The sequence below is a fragment of the Dendropsophus ebraccatus genome, chromosome 14 (assembly GCF_027789765.1).
Source record: "Dendropsophus ebraccatus isolate aDenEbr1 chromosome 14, aDenEbr1.pat, whole genome shotgun sequence".
Lineage (NCBI taxonomy): Eukaryota > Metazoa > Chordata > Amphibia > Anura > Hylidae > Dendropsophus > Dendropsophus ebraccatus.
In genome coordinates, this window is record NC_091467.1 from 21,686,374 (window position 1) to 21,704,801 (window position 18,428).

At 41.6% G+C, this 18,428-nt stretch overlaps 1 non-coding gene across 1 annotated transcript; it reads right to left on the reverse strand.

The window, feature by feature from the left end:
- Positions 1-7,132: 7,132 nt before the first annotated feature.
- LOC138773185 (U6 spliceosomal RNA) lies at positions 7,133-7,239 on the reverse strand. Its single transcript, XR_011359897.1, has one exon. It is a non-coding gene; the product is annotated as a U6 spliceosomal RNA (small nuclear RNA).
- Between the last annotated feature and the right edge of the window lie 11,189 nt (positions 7,240-18,428).

Sequence of the window (18,428 nt, forward strand, 5' to 3'; positions counted from 1 at the left end):
TAGAATGCGTCAAAACAGTGGTCGACACCTTCAGTATGTGGCCTTTTGTCTTTGCTAGAAATACATGTCTTTCAGCACACTGAGCACATATCCGCTGCATGTGTATAACAGATGTCGTCAAGGTTAAAGATATATTACATGTAAAGTTTACACTGGTAAAAAAATGTTTAGGAATAAAAGGAAACTGATCTGGGTGTATTAAAGTACTGCATTGTAGTCCTGCCCCTTCTAATATATATTGGGGAGGCACCCTGCAGTAATGTCACTCCAGCGCTCATCACTACAGAGTACCGGATGTGTGCGGAGGGTGGTAGCCCCGCCCCCAGTGCACCAAACAGCCTAGTTTGCATAGGCAAATAAACTATTAAGTAGGCATTAAACTATGAAGTACATGAAAACGTACCTTTATCCTCAGCGCCTTGTGCGCTATAGGGATATATTAGCAGGCTAGATGTTTCTAACATGGGCCTTTTACATTGGAAAATTATCCAGTGAGTGAAAAAATGCTTGTTGGTCAGCTGACTGCTGGGATCATATGCCACCAATGTCACTATGTGAACAGGGGATGTGTGGCTGATGGATGTGAATGGCTGCACAAATGATCCTGTGATTGTTCCTGTGTCCCTGCACTGGCAGTAACTGGGCCTCATAACACGGGCAGTGTAACAGGGATTGAAGAATGACTGATGATATACTAACATCTAAGGGCCTTATTACACAGAGCGTTATTCTTCCGAATCATGTAATAAAAACTGATCAGCTAAAGAAACGATCATTGGCTGATGTTTGAAGGGGTTATCCAGCGCCACAAAAACATGGCCACTTTCTTCCAGTGACAACACGACTGTTACATAGTTACATAGTTAATACGGTTGAAAAAAGACACATGTCCATCAAGTTCAACCAAGGAGGGGATGGATACAGGGAAGGGGGAGGGGTGATAGGTTCTATACATATGCATTTATATTATTGTTGTCTCCAGTTCAGGTGTGGTTTGCAATTAACCCTTTGAGGACCAGGCCCAAAATGACCCAGTGGACCGCGCAAATTTTGATCTTAGTGTTTCCATTTTTCCCTCCTCCCCTTCTAAGAGCTCCAGCACTTTCAGTTTTTTATCTACAGGCCATGTAATGGCTTATTTGTTACAGGAATAGTTGTACTTTATAATGGCGTCATTCATTTTACCATAACATGTATGACGGAATCCCAAATATATTATTTATGAAGATATAAATTGGTGAAATCGCAAAAAAGAATGCAATATGGTAACGTTTGGGGGGTTCCTGTGTCTACGTAATGCACTATATGGTAACAGCGACATGATACCATTATTCTATAGGTCAGTCCGAACACAACCATAAGCAGGTTTACGCAAATTCTCTAATGTTATATATTTTTTTTAAATGAAATCCTTTTTTTTGGCAATTAATTATAAATAAAATGGGACTATTGTGACGCTTATAACGGTTTTATTTTTTCACCTACGGGGCTGTATGGGGTGTCATTTTTTCCGCCATGATCTCTAGTTTTTATTAATACCATATTTGTGAAGATCGGACGTTTTGATCACTTTTTATTAATTTTTTTATATATATAATGTAACATAAAATCGGTAATCCGCGCACTTTTTTCCCTCTTTTCGTGTACGCCGTTTACCGTTCGCAATGACGCTTGTTATATTTTAATAGATCGGACAATTACGCACGCTACGGTATATTATATGTTTATCTATTTATTTATTTTTATATGTTTTATTTATATAATGGGAAAGGGGGGTGATTTAGTGTAGTGGGTAGTGTGTTAGTGTTTTTAACTTTTTTTTTTTTTTTACACATTTGAAGTCCCTTTGGGGGACTTGTACATACAATACTTAGATTTCTACACTGATGAATGCTATGCCATAGGCATAGCATTGATCAGTGTTATCGGCGATCTGCTCATTGAGCCTGCCTGTGCAGGCTCAGTGTAGCAGATCGCCGATCGGACCGCACAGAGGCAGGTGAGAGACCTCCGGCAGTCCGTTTTACCGATCGGGACCCCCGCAGTCACACTGCGGGGGTCCCGATCGGTAAGTGACAGGGGACTCCCCCTGTCACTTACACTTAAACGCCGCGGTCGCGGCGTTTAAGGAGTTAATGACACGCGGCAGTGCGATCGCTGCAGCGTGTCATTACCGGTGAGGTCCCGGCTGCTGATTGCAGCCGGCCCCCACCTGCTATGAAGCGCGCTCCGCTCCGGAGCACGCTTCATAGCGGGAGAAACACCCAGGACGTACAGTTACGCCCTAGGTCGTCTGGGGACAGACTTCCATGGCGTAACTATACGCCCTGGGTCGTCTAGGGGTTAAAGTGTCACTGTCTTTGTTTTTTTTGCAGAAATCAATCGTACAGGCGATTTTAAGAAAGGTTGTAATTGGGTTTATTAGGCAAATATGCCATTATCTGCAATCAAAAAGACTTTCCCCAGGTCCCCCCCCCCCCTCCTTCTCTCTCATCCACTGCTCATTATCAGGAAATCTGAATTCTTTTACATCAGTCGGGCCCTGTGTAACCTATGGAGAGGGGAGGAGGGAGATTAGTTGCCAACAGAGAACAAAGGATTACAAAGTGGGAGCTGTGTGAAAGCTGGTATTCAGAGGTCAGAGAGGTCAGTGCTGACTTCAGAGGAGATAACCTGGTGATGTAGCTATAAATTAACTCTCTATTGTCCGGTTTTGGTGCCTCATCTCCCTCCACCCCTCACCTCTTCATCGAAAACTATGAAGACAGGGGGGAGAGCTTCAAACTGCTTTTTCATAAAAATGCATTTTTTGGCTAATAAACCAAGTCACAAAGTTTCTTAAAATCACCCATACTATTGATTTCAGCAAAAAAAAAATAAATTAAATGACAATGACACTTTTAAGCTCCATTCACTTCAATGGAAGTGAATTACAAAACCTGAACCCAAACTGGAGACGAGAGGGGCTGTCTCTGGAGCAAAGTGGCCATGTTTTTGTCACGCTGGATAACCCCTTTAAAAATTGTCGGCCACGCATTGCTATGTGTAATATCAAAGTACGGCTGAGGAATGTGTGAAGAAAATAATTAACTTTAAAAAATAAATATTTTTATTTTTTCAAAAAGAAATCTGAAAAAAGTCATCAGAAATAACAGAAATAAATTCCTCAATAGATTTTAGCAAATCCAGACACGCGAGAACGCTCAACAAAGAAAATAATTTACTTAATACTTACCTGTCCATACTCCCCATACTTCCTGCTACTGTAGTGACACAGCAGCGGGAAAATTTGAATAGGTTTTGAGTTCCCGACGTCATAATGATACATGACCCGGGAGTTCTCGATGCAGGTCCACGTCTTCGCGTGTGCATGTGGCCTTAGGCCGTGTTCACACATGCAGTAATGCAATCAAAATGCAGTCTGAATGCATCACTTAATTGAAGAAATTGATGATTTCTTTGCCGCCCTTTATTGCGTAACATAATAAAACTTCAATGTGTGGGAACATACCCTTATAAGTCCACATCTTGTATATGGGATTCAGTTTTGGCCTCCACATTGTAGGGACGGGAAGCAGAAAGCGGCCAAATAGGCAATTTCCTCAGTGTATGTAACTCCCTACTATGTTTCTTTAACTGAGGAGTTATGTAAACAGCTTAGTGTTATTCTGTTTATGCAACTCCCATTAACTTCAGTGGAGTTATGCAAACGGCGTAAACAGCCACCTCAGCTGTTTCTGACTTCCTGACCACCTCCGGCTTCCACAACTACAGTGGACGGGGCCAGGAGCCTCTCGGTCTTGAGATGACTTCCTGACCACCTCTGGCTGGATGAGGCGGGGAGGCCCTCAATCTCCAGATAAATGCATTTACTCTAATCATAAATGTCCAGAGGAAACGACCCCTTTAAATACTGAGATATCTCGGTATCCAATTTGTTTAATATCTGCATAGAGGATGCTCACAGTCATTCTGGTGGTGTAACTGGGTTTATATATATCAAATGATACCACAATAACCTAAATCATGATGGAAAAAAATATAATAACCGCAATGGCAGGACCTCCCCTGGCACACAGCACCTACACCCCACGCCCCCATAACTTCATCAGGAGTTGTCTACAACTGTTGACGAACTGTTGAATCGTTTAGATTCGAACGATTTAACGATAATCTGAATGATAATCGTCTGGTGGAATAGGGCTCTTAGAGGAGGAGGCCACACAATTTCCCAGTAGGCCTCCTGGTAGGTGATTGTGGGACTGGGATGGTGAGTCTATTGAAGGCCTCAAGACCTGCTATGGTAGTACTTCTGATATACTCTGCCAGAGACAGGATGTAATAGAAGATCAGTAAAACAATAGTATACTGCAATATAACTGTATTAGGTGGACTAAAAGTTAAAAAAAAGATTCTTAAAAAAGACACTGCTCCACCTTTTCCCATTTGTCATATAAAAACCAATTGGAAAAACTAAAGATTTTTTGCACACAAAATGTCCATGTTGAAAATCTGCAACAAAGTAGATGAGATTTCCAAAATCGGACTTCTCTAGGAAAACATTTGGAAAAAGCAGAACTTTTTTTTTTTTTTTTTTTAAGACAGAATGAACGGTCTGGCGCTGCTTCAATTTCCGGTTCGTACTGTAATTTTGCTCCTCTCTGGTGACAATAAAAAAAAAAAACACAAATCATTCCAGGAAAAAAAGACCACTCGCACAGCTCCATGGACTAAACAATAATAGAAAAAAAAGTTTAGGGTCAGAATATGGAGGTGCATGGCAGTAAAATATATATTTTTTGTCTAATCAAACTGTAAAAACCATACAAAAAATGTTTGTTACTCCCTGGTATAGTGATGACCTGAAGCAGTTTTATGCATGATGGGATGTAAAGCTGCTGTTAGCTTTCACCACTAGAGGGCAGTATGTTACATGTACAGTACTATATTCAGTGCTTGCAATACATTATCATCTGCAATAATGAGGCTCGTCAGGCTAATTTGAACTATTACAATTTTTTTTTCTTTAAATTTAGCTTAAAATAATAAATACCATGACTTTTCTCTAACTATGAAATTTTCCACGCAAAGGCTTAGTCATCATCAGTCGTTTCTTAGTAATTGTATCCTGATAGGCAAAACACTTCATATAAGGACCTCATTTTGCGATTCATTTAACAAATAGATAGCCGTAACACAATCGCTATGCTGCATTCTAAATACGGCGACCTCTCCCCTAGATGACCTGATGGCTCCAGACTGGAAATTCCATTTTGTGGGATCTGGTTGTCATGGAAACACTTCCTCCCTGATGTGTTTTGATGGTGGTCTGACTGGTAAAGGATATGAGTCTGTATTCACCTTACTTCATGCTGCCAATCAGTAGCCACCCCGCGTTACAATCCGCTCATTCATTCCTGAAGACGTCACATCCTGAGATACAGGCTGGCATGTATGTGTGGGAAGATATATATATATATATATATATATATATATATATATATATATATATATATATATATATATATACACACACACATCAGGATATGACGTTCTCAGGAATGAATAATAATTCCTGTACATTATTCACATACATATATATTTTATTTACATGTTAAAGTAACCAGCTCCCGTATACAGATGTAACGGGAAAAGACGTCTATGATAAAGCACCTTAGGTCTCGTCACGTGGCGGAATTTGATGCGATCTTGAACCTTGAACTTGATCTTGAAATATTGATTGGCAATCCATGTGCAGAGAAAATATAAGTGATGTCGCACATTGATGTATTTCCGCACCGAAATGTGCAATATGTTGCCAGAAACCGCGACAGGATCTGCAGTATAGACCACGCCTGTATTTTAAAGGGGTTGTTCACCAAATTTTTTTTTCTTTCAAATTAACTGGTGCCATAAAGTGCCAGAGATTTGTAATTCACTTCTATTAAAAAATCTTGTCTTCCAGTACTTATCAGCTGCTGTGTGACCTGCAGGAAGTGGTGTTTTCTTTCCTGTCTGACACAGTGCTCTCTGTTGCCTCCTCTGTCCATGTCAGGAACTGTCCAGAGCAGCAGCAAATCCCCATAGAAAACCTCTCCTGCTCTCCAGACTGGAAATAATACAACTTCCTGCTGGGCATACAGCAGCTGATAAGTACTGGAAGGCTTCAGATTTTTTAATGGAAGTAAATTACAAATCTCTGGCACTTTATGGAGGCAGTTGATTTGAAAGAAAAAATTTTTTGGTGTACAACCCCCTTAAGTCTGTTAAGTGTCTGCTTTTTGCTGTCTGTAATACAGGGCTAATGCTAATCTCACACGGCCCTATAAAATACAGTGAAACACCTATGAGCCGACCACCTTTTATGGGGGTGGTCTGGTCAAAGAACAAAGTGAAGAAAATGTAGAATTATGTGTCTAATTGAAACAGGAACATGCACAGCATACATTTACACATATATAATGAAGGAAGAGCACAAAGTCATATATTTTATGTGTTTAATGAGACGTCATTCATACAGCAAACAGTACTGTATTATGAGCTTTTTTTGGACATCCCTACATAAGGGAAGGATTGCCCAGCCCTAAAACTATTCTTGGAACTGATTACAGTATCCATTACTGGTATCAGCTCTGTACACTATTCTATTCCATCACTGGTATCAGCTCTGTACACCATTCTATTACATAGCTGCTATCTGCTGTATACACCATTCTATCTAATCACTGGTATCAGCTGTATACACCATTTTATTCCATCACTGGTATCAGCTGTATACACCATTCTATTACTTCACTGGTATCTGCTCTATACAATATTCTATTACAGTACATCACTGGTATTAGGAGCTCTATAAAACATTTTATTACATCAATGGTATCAACTCTATATACCATTCTATTACATCACTGGTATCAGCTGTACACACCATTCTATTACATCACTGGTATCAGGATCGATACACTTTTCTATTACATCACTTAAATCAGCTCTATACACCATTCTATTATGTCACTGGTATCAGGAGCACTATACCCCATTCTATTACATCACTGGTTTCAGCTGTATACACCATTATATTACAGTACATCACTGGTATCAGGAGCTCTATACACTATTCTTTTTTTTTATTTTTTATATGGAATGCTTCACGTATTTGATGGTCATCCTTGCGCAGGGGCCATGTTAATCTTCTCTGTTTCATTCCAATTTTAGTATATTTGCTGCTGAAGTGAGCACTCTATACACCATTCTATTTGAGTACATCACTGGTATCTGCTCTGTACACCATTCTATTACAGTATATCACTGGTATCAGGAGCTCTATACAACATTTTATTACATCAATGGTATCAGCTCTATATACCATTCTATTACATCACTGGTATCTGCTGTATACACCATTCTATTCCATCACTGGTATCAGCTCTATACACCATTCTATTCCATCACTGGTATCAGGATCTATACACCATTCTATTACATCACTGGTATCAGCTCTATACACCATTCTATTCCATCACTGGTATCCGGATCTATACACCATTCTATTACATCACTGGTATCAGCTCTATACACCATTCTATTCCATCACTGGTATCCGGATCTATACACCATTCTATTACATCACTGGTATCAGCTCTATACACCATTCTATTCCATCACTGGTATCCGGATCTATACACCATTCTATTACATCACTGGTATCAGCTCTATACACCATTCTATTCCATCACTGGTATCAGGATCTATACACCATTCTATTACATCACTGGTATCAGCTCTATACACCATTCTATTCCATCACTGGTATCAGGAGCACTATATAGCATTCTATTACATCACTGGTATCAGCTGTAAACACCATTCTATTACACTGGTGGGGGGTTAGTATACACGGTAAGTCCCGGCACTTGCAGGTTGCTGTTGAACTTTTTTGTCTGTATTTTTGCCATGGCAGCATGTACCTGCATAGTGTGACTAGTGGTATTGCTGTGCTGGCCTTTTTTTTTTTTTTTTTAAAGACTTTTGACAGTGCTGAGACCCCTGGAACGAGTGGGAAGGAGCATGCGGTACTGCACTTTACTCTGATCACTGATCTATTAAGGGTATGTGCACACTACGGAATTAAGCAAGGAATTTCAAACGGAGTCCGTGCGGCAGGTTCCGCCTGTCCTATTGACTCTATGTGATTTTTCAAGTGCGATCTGCCCAAAAAATTGACATGTCCTCGCCAAATTCCTCACCTATTCTGTAGTGTGCACATACCCTTAGGCTGGAATCACACAAGGCAGGGTTTTTTTTTTTTTTTTTTTTTTTTTTTTTAAATGGCACTGCTGTTTCTTGTGCCAAAGCCAGAAGTGAATCCAATAGAAAAGTTAAGTCCTCCCTTTATATTTTCCATCCCATTTCAATCCACTTCTGGCTTTGGCACAAAAACGGCAGTGACAGTTTAAAAAAAACCAAAAAAACAGCAGTGTGTGAAACCAGTCTTATGAAGCCGTCCAGCGAAACAAGATAGTTGCGAGTAATGATCAGTGGGGGTCTCGGCACCAAGACCCTGACCGATGAAACCGTTTGACATGTTAAAAGCTTTTCTACACATATGACACCTTCATCTGTTCTGTGGATGGGATACATCCATTGAAGCCTATGGAGAGGGATACACATGTATCTGTGTATGATCTGTATTGTATCAGTATTTCCATTTATTTTATCAGCCATTTTTCAAAGTGTAATTCAATGTCCCGTTCAACAGAAGCCTGTCTTCTTCTGATAAAATACTGTTTTTTATTTTAATTTGACAAACCCCCGCACAGATTTATATTATGAACGTTGACTTTCTAAATTCTGGGCTTCTTGTTTGAGTTGTGTGTTGCACATTATAGCACTGGATTCCAGCTAGAAGAAGGAGTCCTTTCCTCTGATGGCAGACAGAAGACATAACTATAGGAAGAAGAGATGGAGTCGGGCAGTGTATGTATAGCATGCACGGGCTGTATGGATTATTGTTTGGATTATCCCTTATACTCAGGGTTGCTTTGTTTGTATGTGTTCCATGTATGTACCATGGTTACAGGACCTGTTCTCCATCATATTGTATTGGTGGTGACAGTGCCATCTGGATGAGTTCTTTTTCTGTGGATTTGAACCCCTGAATCAGTTAACAAGAGGGGCGATGAGCTGATCAGATGATTTTTAAAATTTATAAAGCCATTTGGATGGTTTATAACTTACATTACTTTCACTAACTATATGGATAAAGAGAATATGTTGTACTGACCATATATATATATATATATATATATATATATTTAGGGACCAGAGACAGATTAGACTAAAGCTCCCCATATACCGTATACTTTTGTTAGTTGTACCTGCCATTGGCATTGGGTTGGGCCGTTGGTATTAGGCATATGAGGCCCTCTCGTCTGACCACCGACAGAAGATGTGGGTGGAGATAGGGGTCGGTCGAGATTGAAAACCACCACCTGACTCCCTTTTTCTGGCAGAGATAAGCCGCAGTGAGAGCTCTGTAGCTGCAGCTTATCCCTCCTCATAGAGAACACAGAAACGCTTGACCACGCTGAACGTTCCTGTATATGGGGAGGACGGGAGAGATAACTGATGGTCAAACAATCATTTGGCCGTCAGTTATTGAAAGTGTATGACCACCTTTACTTCTTCCTTCAACTGCACCAACATATCACCAAGAGTGGCCACATTGTCCACCAGGGAAACATGCCAGTACAACTATATCCAGGTATTATGAAGTCAATGACTATGAATTTCATGCCTTATTTGTCCTGGTATTAAAGGGTTGCTCCACTTTAATCATTTATCAAGGGGTTTGCTCCTAATTTTTGGTGAATAATTGTATTTTTCACCCATTTTTGGTCTAAGTTCTATTTATGAACCAGTATTCGACAGGTGAATATTTTTAGATGCGACTTTTTTTTTAAGTATTCACCCAAAAGTTCACATAATCCGGGATTAGCGCCCAATTTATCATTTGCGACTTTTTAAAAAGTCGGATAAACAGGCGTAAGTTTACGTCTGGTCAGAACCAGGTGACTAAAACTGCGCAATTTTTTCATAGTTGCGCCTTTTTATTTAGATGCATTTACTATGGCAGTGCTACATTTTAATGAATCAGTCACAAGATATTAGAACAAAATACACACCAATCCCCATTAGAATAGTTGTACTTATTAGACTAAATGTCCCTCAAAGTCTTTTTCTATTTTGCCTTTAACTTAAAGGAAATCTGCCATCCTGTTCATGCCTGAACCACAAGTCATTGGGACGGTCCCTGGCTTCTCCCCACCCCATTCTCTGATTGATAGATATATCTCTGTTTGGGTATAAGGGCCCTAATACATGAAGCGATAATCTGCCTGATCAGGCATATTTGGCAGATTATCGCTCAGTGTAATAAAGACTACAAGGAGCCGATCATCAGCTGATCGTTGGCATTTTAACCTGCTAAAAAATAATCAGCCGCCGGCTGCGCATCGCTACGTGTAATGGTGCACGGCCGACAGCTGATGACAGTGTAAAAATAATAAATTTGATACTTACCCGTTCTCCCTCCTCCAACCTTTCGGTGTCCCGTCTTGGCGAGTGATTGGCTGAGCAGGGTGTCACTGAAGAGACCAGGGCAGAAGTGTCAGCGGTGCACAGGGAAAGGCTGCAGGACAGTGGAGGATCACAGGTAAGTATGAGGTTTATTAAAAAAAAAATCAAGGGCTGCACAGACTTTAATATACAGTATAAACAACCCTTGCTGCACAATAATCGAGCTGTGCGTAGGCTTGTAGATGTGCGCCAATCGAACAGATCAAGCCTGGTTTTCGTTGCAAAATACTGAGCAAAAATATGGTGTGGGAACAAAGCCTAATGCTGGGTTTACACAGAACGATTATTGTGCGAATTTGCATGATAACGATCGAATTCGAACGATAATCGTACGTGTAAACGCAGCGAACGATCGAACGACGAGCGACAAATTGTTCATTTTGATCTTTTAACTTGTTCTTAAATCGTCGTTCGCAAAAAATTCGCCCATCGTTCCATGTAAACAGTCGTTCACTGATTTTACCTATGTGTGAGATAGGCTTAAGCGATCGCAAAACGATCGGAGAACGAATTTTCTGTACGATATATCGTTCCATCTAAACGCTGATCGTTATAAAAGAAAAATCGTTACTTAGAAATCGTTAATCGTACGATTGGGCGATTTATCGCTCCGTGTAAACCCAGCATTAGGGTGCGTTCACACGTACAGGATCTGCAGCAGACTTGATGGCGCAGATTTCATGGCCCAGAATTGATTTGCTTTTAATCTGCTGCAGATCCTGTATGTGTGAATGCACCCTTAAAGGGGTACTCCAGCGCGGGGGGCACTTTTTCGCTGGGCGGGTCCCGCATCGCAGTGCTTCGGTGCCCGGCCGCTTCCTGGTATCTGACGCGGCCCGAGACGTGACGTCTCAGGTCCGCTCAGCCAGTCAGTGATAGAGGCGGGATCTGAGCGGACTTGAAACGGATCCCGCCACCTTCACTGACTGGCTGAGCGGACCTGAGACGTCACGTCTCGGGCCCGCGTCAGACACCAGGAAGTGGCTGGGAACCGGGCACCAGAGCGCCGTAATGCGGGACCCGCCGCTGGAACCAGGGAGGTGAGTGGACGTCTTTTCCCTCAGCCACCTCGTCCCCGGTCCCAGCGAAAGAGTGCCCCCCCTGCTGGAGTACCCCTTTAAAGAGATCTAACAATCAAGGCGTGGTGTGGAAGGGGGAAGCCACCAAGGACCACCCTGACGAATCGTGGTTCAGGCAGCATGAAAGTGAAGACAGGATCCCTTTAAAGCTTTTGTAATTGTAAAAAGGCTGTATCCACATAGTGCTTCGTTTTTATTGCATTTTGACGGTCAGACAGGTGAAACATCTTAAAAATGTTAATTCCACGCTGCCTATAACCACAAAACCACCGCAGTTCATGGTAGAAATACTTGTCTTTTTTATGATGCTTTTTTCCCCCTGACCTTCAAAACGCAATTAAAAAAATGTAAAAAGTAAAAAAAGCAGGGTGTGAACCTAGCTCATAAATTGCACAATTAAGGAGCTATAGGTGGTCCACCATTTACAGGGTACTAAAACACACATTGATAGTCTCTCTATACGTCAGAGCTCTGGCATTGTGTGCCGTGTTATAACGTATTCATACAGCACTGGGTTATGGAGATGCTTCTTGAAAAATACCTCTGTATGAAATCAGAAACATATGGAGGTACAGCTGGACCTCATAGACTTCTATGGTGAGTGCGGCCAACTCGTACACAACTCCATTGTGTGTTTTCACTGGAGATGAGCCGAACATGCTCAAATCTGATTGTTCGGAATTTGATTATCGGTGGCTAATGAAGTTGGATGCAGCCCTAAGGAGTCCTGGAAAATATGGATACATCCTATGGCTGCATCCAACTTCTTCAGCCACCGATAATCAAATGCCAAACGATCAGATTCGAGCATGCTCATATCTAGTTTTCACTTGTTCATGTTATATTTTTTTCCTCATTTATAGAATGACTAGCCTCTGAATTGACCCGGTTATCACCAAAACTGAAATATCTGACCACATGAAGACCTCTTTTCCCTCCATGTGACAAAGAACCAGCCATCATCCCGTATAGTACCCAGGCCCCGCTCCATTCGCCCCACCCATGGTTAAGTATTTTGCCTCTTTTTGCCATGATGTTTTACTGACTGTTTAACCTTGACCCTTGTTATTCGCACATATTTTGTGTGACACAGGAAGCCTTCTGTCCGGAGAAAGGAGATGGAGGTTCAGGAAGAGTTAATATGGAGAGTGACGCCCTTTTCCTGTTTTACAAATGATTTTTTTGGCTCAAGGAAACCAGAAATTCCTCCGCCTGTGACGTGTGCATGTGTGTGGCATTGAGAATTCTTCTCTAAGGATGAGGGAAATTATTTATACATACAATACATATGGACATACTGCATATACATATATATATATATATATATATATATATATATATATATATATATATATTAGTCCATTAATGTTGCACACTGATTTCCCCCATACTTTTAGGAGCAATTTTGGACGTTGTTAAGTTTCCTTTGTTTTTCAAAGGAAAGAAAGTTGGATGTCAGTAGGAGAAACTCCTTGAGCAGAGAGAGAACATAGAAACTGTATATAGAAACTGGCCAGGTAGTGTCCAATGCTACGTCTCATGCGGCAGCTCACACCAGGAAGCAGCCGCGGGACGGGTGTACTGGGCGGCGTGATCCAGGAACCGGTGCTGGAACGGGGTAGGTAAGTGACCTCCGCTGTCCATAACCACCCCATTCCCGGCCATTGCTGAAAAATACCCCCGGAGTACCCCTTTAAGGCAACCTTCTAATGTTTATGGTGGTCTTCTGACACTCCAATGACAGCTGATGTATCTCAGCATGCCCGATCCTTTTTCTCAGGGAGTCTGGCATCAGCTTTTTCTCATTTTCTATTCAGAATACAACACTTTATAAAGGGGTTTTCCAGGGGTGCATTAGGAATAAAAATGTCATACTCACCTACCCCAATCTTTCACAGCTACTGTTCCTACTCCTCCCCTAATCCTATTTGTCACCACCGCCTGCTGGTTCCAGTGCCATGTTGATCACTTCCTGTTCAGACAATCCATCACAGGAACCCACAAAGTGGCAGAGACAAGCCGGGACCGAGAGGCATTGGAACAACAGCTGCAAGAAAGCAGGATAGGTGAGTATGACTTACTCTTTGTTTTTAACATGCCTTGAACCATACTTTTTGAAAATGTGTGTCCCTGGGCAACCCTTCAATAAGGATTTTCTATTTGAAGCCATTTATACTTTAAAGTGTACCTGTTGTTATAACTTTCAGGCTATGTTCACACTACGTAAAAGTACAGCTGTACTTTTGACGCGGTGGAACAATGCCTGTTTCTTTATGGGATCCCGGCCGGAGCGTGCACACATTGTATACGCTCCGGCCGGGATCCCATACGGGGCTGCAAATAACTGACATGTCAGTTTTCTGCGATTGGATTTCAGTGAATTCCGGCCGCAGAAAGCCCCGTCAGTTCACACAGTGAAGCGAGCGGCTTCAGCCGCTCCCTTCACTGTGTGCCATGGGAATCTCTGATGCGGGCGGACGGATGATCCGGCAAGAGACCGGCTGTTCCGTGACCCGGCTGGGGTCACGGAATGGCCAGTCTGATACGTAGTGTGCACATAGCCTCAAAATGTAAATCAACAGTAGATTTGATATAAAGCAAGTTTGCAATTTTCATTGATTATTTATTTTTTAGTTATCATGGAAAACATGGCACTTCCTGTTTTCTGACTTTTTTCTAAAAAGAAAACAGAAAACAGTCATAAAACAGGAAGTCCTGTGTATCCCAGGCCATCTGAGAACTCACAGGGAGAAGGCAGCCATGTGATTGATGGACACATTGAGCCGTGACTCTCTGTACTGGCCGGAATTCCTGTGTTTAGTCTGTTTTTTACAACCAGCACAAGTCAGAAAATCTGCCTGCAGGAGACCGGACCTGGATTTCTGGTAAGTTCAGCTTTGTTTTACAGCAGGATAAGAAAAAAATAATAATGAATGTAAATCGCAAACTTGCTTTATATCACATCTACTGTTGATTTAGATTTTGAAAGTTATAACGACAGGGACACTTTAAAGTACATTATATCCATAGTACTGCATGTCTCTGAGTTAATACTGAGGGTTTTCTGACTGATTCTATTCACATTCAACAAAAGGAATGCAGTCTCTGGAGCTGTTGTCCAAGGAAGAATATATTGCATAACATAGAGGCACATGTTGAAGAATTTTTTTTCTTACTTGAATACTGAAGGCAGAGTTTATGTGCAATATTTTTTTCCATGCAACACCCCTTCTATCTCGCTCCATGGCTTATATATTTGTTATGAGATGTTGTATGGTGGATAGATACATCATACTGATCTTGCAGGTGCTGCTACTGTATCTGCGAGATGAGTGTAAGAAGCAAAGTTAAAGGGGTTATCCAGCACTACAAAAACATGGCCACTTTCTTCCATAGACAGCACCACTCTTGTCTCCAGTTTGGGTGCAGGTTTTGTAACTCGGTTCCATTGAAGTGAACGGAGCTTAAAGGGGTTATCCAGTGCCACAAAAACATGGCCACTTTGTTTAAGAGACAGCACCGCTCTCCGCAGTATGGGTGGAGTTTTGTAATTCAGTTCCATTGAAGTGAATGGAGCTTAATTGCAAACCTCACCTGAACTGGAGACAAGAGTGGGGCTGTCTCTGGAACAAAGTGGCCATGTTTTTGTAGCGCTAGAGAACCCCTTTAAGACACATAGCTGGCTCCTGTGGCAACAGCCAGGATCAGAGATAACTCTGATCTCACCAATTTAACCCTGATCACAGCAACCATGTGACTGCACGGTTCCCTTGTGGGACTAAAAGTGAAAAAAAGTTTAAAGGGGTTATCCAGCGCTACAAAAACATGGCCACTTTTGCCTCACTCTTGTCTCCAGGTCAGGTGTGGTTTGCAATTAAAGGGGTAGTGCGGCGCTCAGAAATTATTCACAGAATAACACACATTACAAAGTTATACAACTTTGTAATGTATGTTATGTCTGTGAATAGCCCCGTTCCCCGTGTCCCCCCACCCCCACCCGTGTACCCGGAAGTGTGGTGCATTATACATTACCTGATCCGTGTCGAGGGCCGTCCGCCATCTTGTGCCAAACGTCATCTTCGGACGGACGGCCGAGTCGCTGACTCCCGCCCCCCTCCGCCGCGTCACAACTGTGCTCAGCCGCGATTGGCTGAGCACAGTTATGCTCAGCCAATCGCGGCTGAGCATCGGATGACGCTGCAGAGGGCGTCCGGCATTCGGAACAGTCGGAGCTGTTTGCCGTCCGCCCGAAGAAGACGTCGCTGAATGAAGATAGAAGACTGGTGTCTGCACGTGACAGGTAATGTATAGCGCACCACACTTCCGGGTACACGGGTGGGGGTGGTGGGACGCGGGAAGGGGGCCATTCACAGACATATGTATAACTTTGTAATGTGTGTTAGTCTGTGAATAATTTTTTACCGCCGCACTACCCCTTTAAGCTCCATTTACTTCAATGGAACCAAGTTTCAAACCCCAACCAAACTGGAGACAAGAGCGGGGCAAAAGTGGCCCTGTTTCTGTAGCGCTGGATAACCCCTTTAATAAAATGAAATGAAACACAAAAAAGTATTGTACACGTAACTTTATTGGGTTTAAATACGTAAAAAAGACACAATGGGCATCACTGTCTGTAATGATGTTATTTAACTAGCTCAGTTGCTATTTATTTCGCCTACTGAGAAACAGAAAGTGTTCAAAAGTAGTAGGAATAAAACTACAGATTGTCCCACAAAAAAAGCCCTGGCACAGTATAGTCAAGAGCATGCTGGGAGTTGTAGTTAGAGAGCCACGGATTGGAGACCACTCATCTGTGAAATAGGTGTCAACTTTCCATAAGGTTGTTTGCCTGGTTTCTTTAAGCAGGGATGGGAAACCTTGGCTCTCCAGCTGTTGCAAAATTACAATTTCCATCATGCCTGGACAGCCAAAGCTAAAGCATTGGCTGTCCAGGCATGATGGGAATTGTAGTTTTGCAACAGCTGGAGGGCTGAAGGTTTCTCATCCCTGCTTCAGAGAACTAAAAGTATTTTACAGGGTGCAGGAGAGTGCTGGAAGTTCCACAGTAGTTATACTTGGCCAGTACTGTGAGGCAATGGTCTCCAACCTATGGGTCTCCAGCTATTGCAAACTACAACCCCCAGCATGTTCAGACAGTTGCCTGTGAAAATCATGTAAAAATCAAAACTCGCATGTAAAAATCGCACCAAACATGCAGTGAGAATACACATACATTGGCTTGATAGCAATCAGTATCACTGTGGATTTATGTGCGAGAAACTATCAGCGATAAATACGCAGCGAGTCTGTACGTGTGAACAGACCCTAAAGAGGATATACCTGATGGTACATTCTCTTTAACTTGATCTACTGCCTTGCAACCAGACTCCAACTTATATCCTAGTTCAGGTTAGAAAATTAACGCAGTTATCTCATAGGTTGCTATGGTAAAGTTCTTTGCTTTTTGCAACCAATCAGATTCCAGCTTGTTACTGTTCTGTTAAAGGTTAGAACATGAAAGTTGCGATCTGATTGGTCGCAGGGTTTTGTTTCAGCCAATCAAATTCCAGCTTGATATTACTGCGTTAACGCTCGGAAAAAGAAAGCTATAATCTAATTGATCGCTGTGTTTTTGTTCAGCCAATCAAATTTCAGCTTCATATTACTGCATTAACACTTGGAAAAAGAAAGCTATAATCTGATTGGTCGCTGTGTTTTGTTTTAGCCAATTAAATTCCAGCTTGATATTACTGCGTTGAAGCTCGAAAAAAGAGAGCTATAATCTGATTGGCCGCTGTGTTTTGTTTCAGCCAATCAAATTCCTGCTTGATATTACTGCGTTTATGCTTGGTAAAAGAGCTATAATCTGATTGGCTGAAACAAAACACAGCGACCAATCAAATTCCAGCTTGATATTACTGCGTTAATGCATGTAAAAAGAAAGCTATAATCTGATTGGTCACTGTGTTTTATTTCAGCCAATCCAATTCCAGCTTGGAACACAGCGACCAATCAAATTCCAGCTTGATTTTACTGTGTTAAAGCTATAATCTGACTGGTCGCCGTGTTTTGTTTCAGCCAATCCAATTCCAGCTTGATATTATTGCGTTGAAGCTTGGAAAAAGAAAGCTATAATCTGATTGGTCGCTGTGTTTTGTTTTAGCCAATTAAATTCAATTTTGATATTACTGCGTTAATGCTTGCAAAAATAAAGCTATAATCTGATTGGTCGCTGTGTTTTGTTCCAGCCAATCAAATTCCAGCTTGATATTATTGTGTTGAAGCTCGGAAAAAAAGAAAGCTATAATCTGATTGGTTGCTGTTATTTGTTTCGGCCAATCAAATTCCAGCTTGATATTACTGCGTTGAAGCTCGAAAAAAGAGAGCTATAATCTGATTGGCCGCTGTGTTTTGTTTCAGCCAATCAAATTCCTGCTTGATATTACTGCGTTTATGCTTGGAAAAAGAGAGCTATAATCTGATTGGCTGAAACAAAACACAGCGACCAATCAAATTCCAGCTTGATATTACTGCGTTAATGCATGTAAAAAGAAAGCTATAATCTGATTGGTCACTGTGTTTTATTTCAGCCAATCAAATTCCAGCTTGATTTTACTGTGTTAAAGCTATAATCTGACTGGTCGCCGTGTTTTGTTTCAGCCAATCCAATTCCAGCTTGATATTATTGCGTTGAAGCTCGAAAAAAGAGAG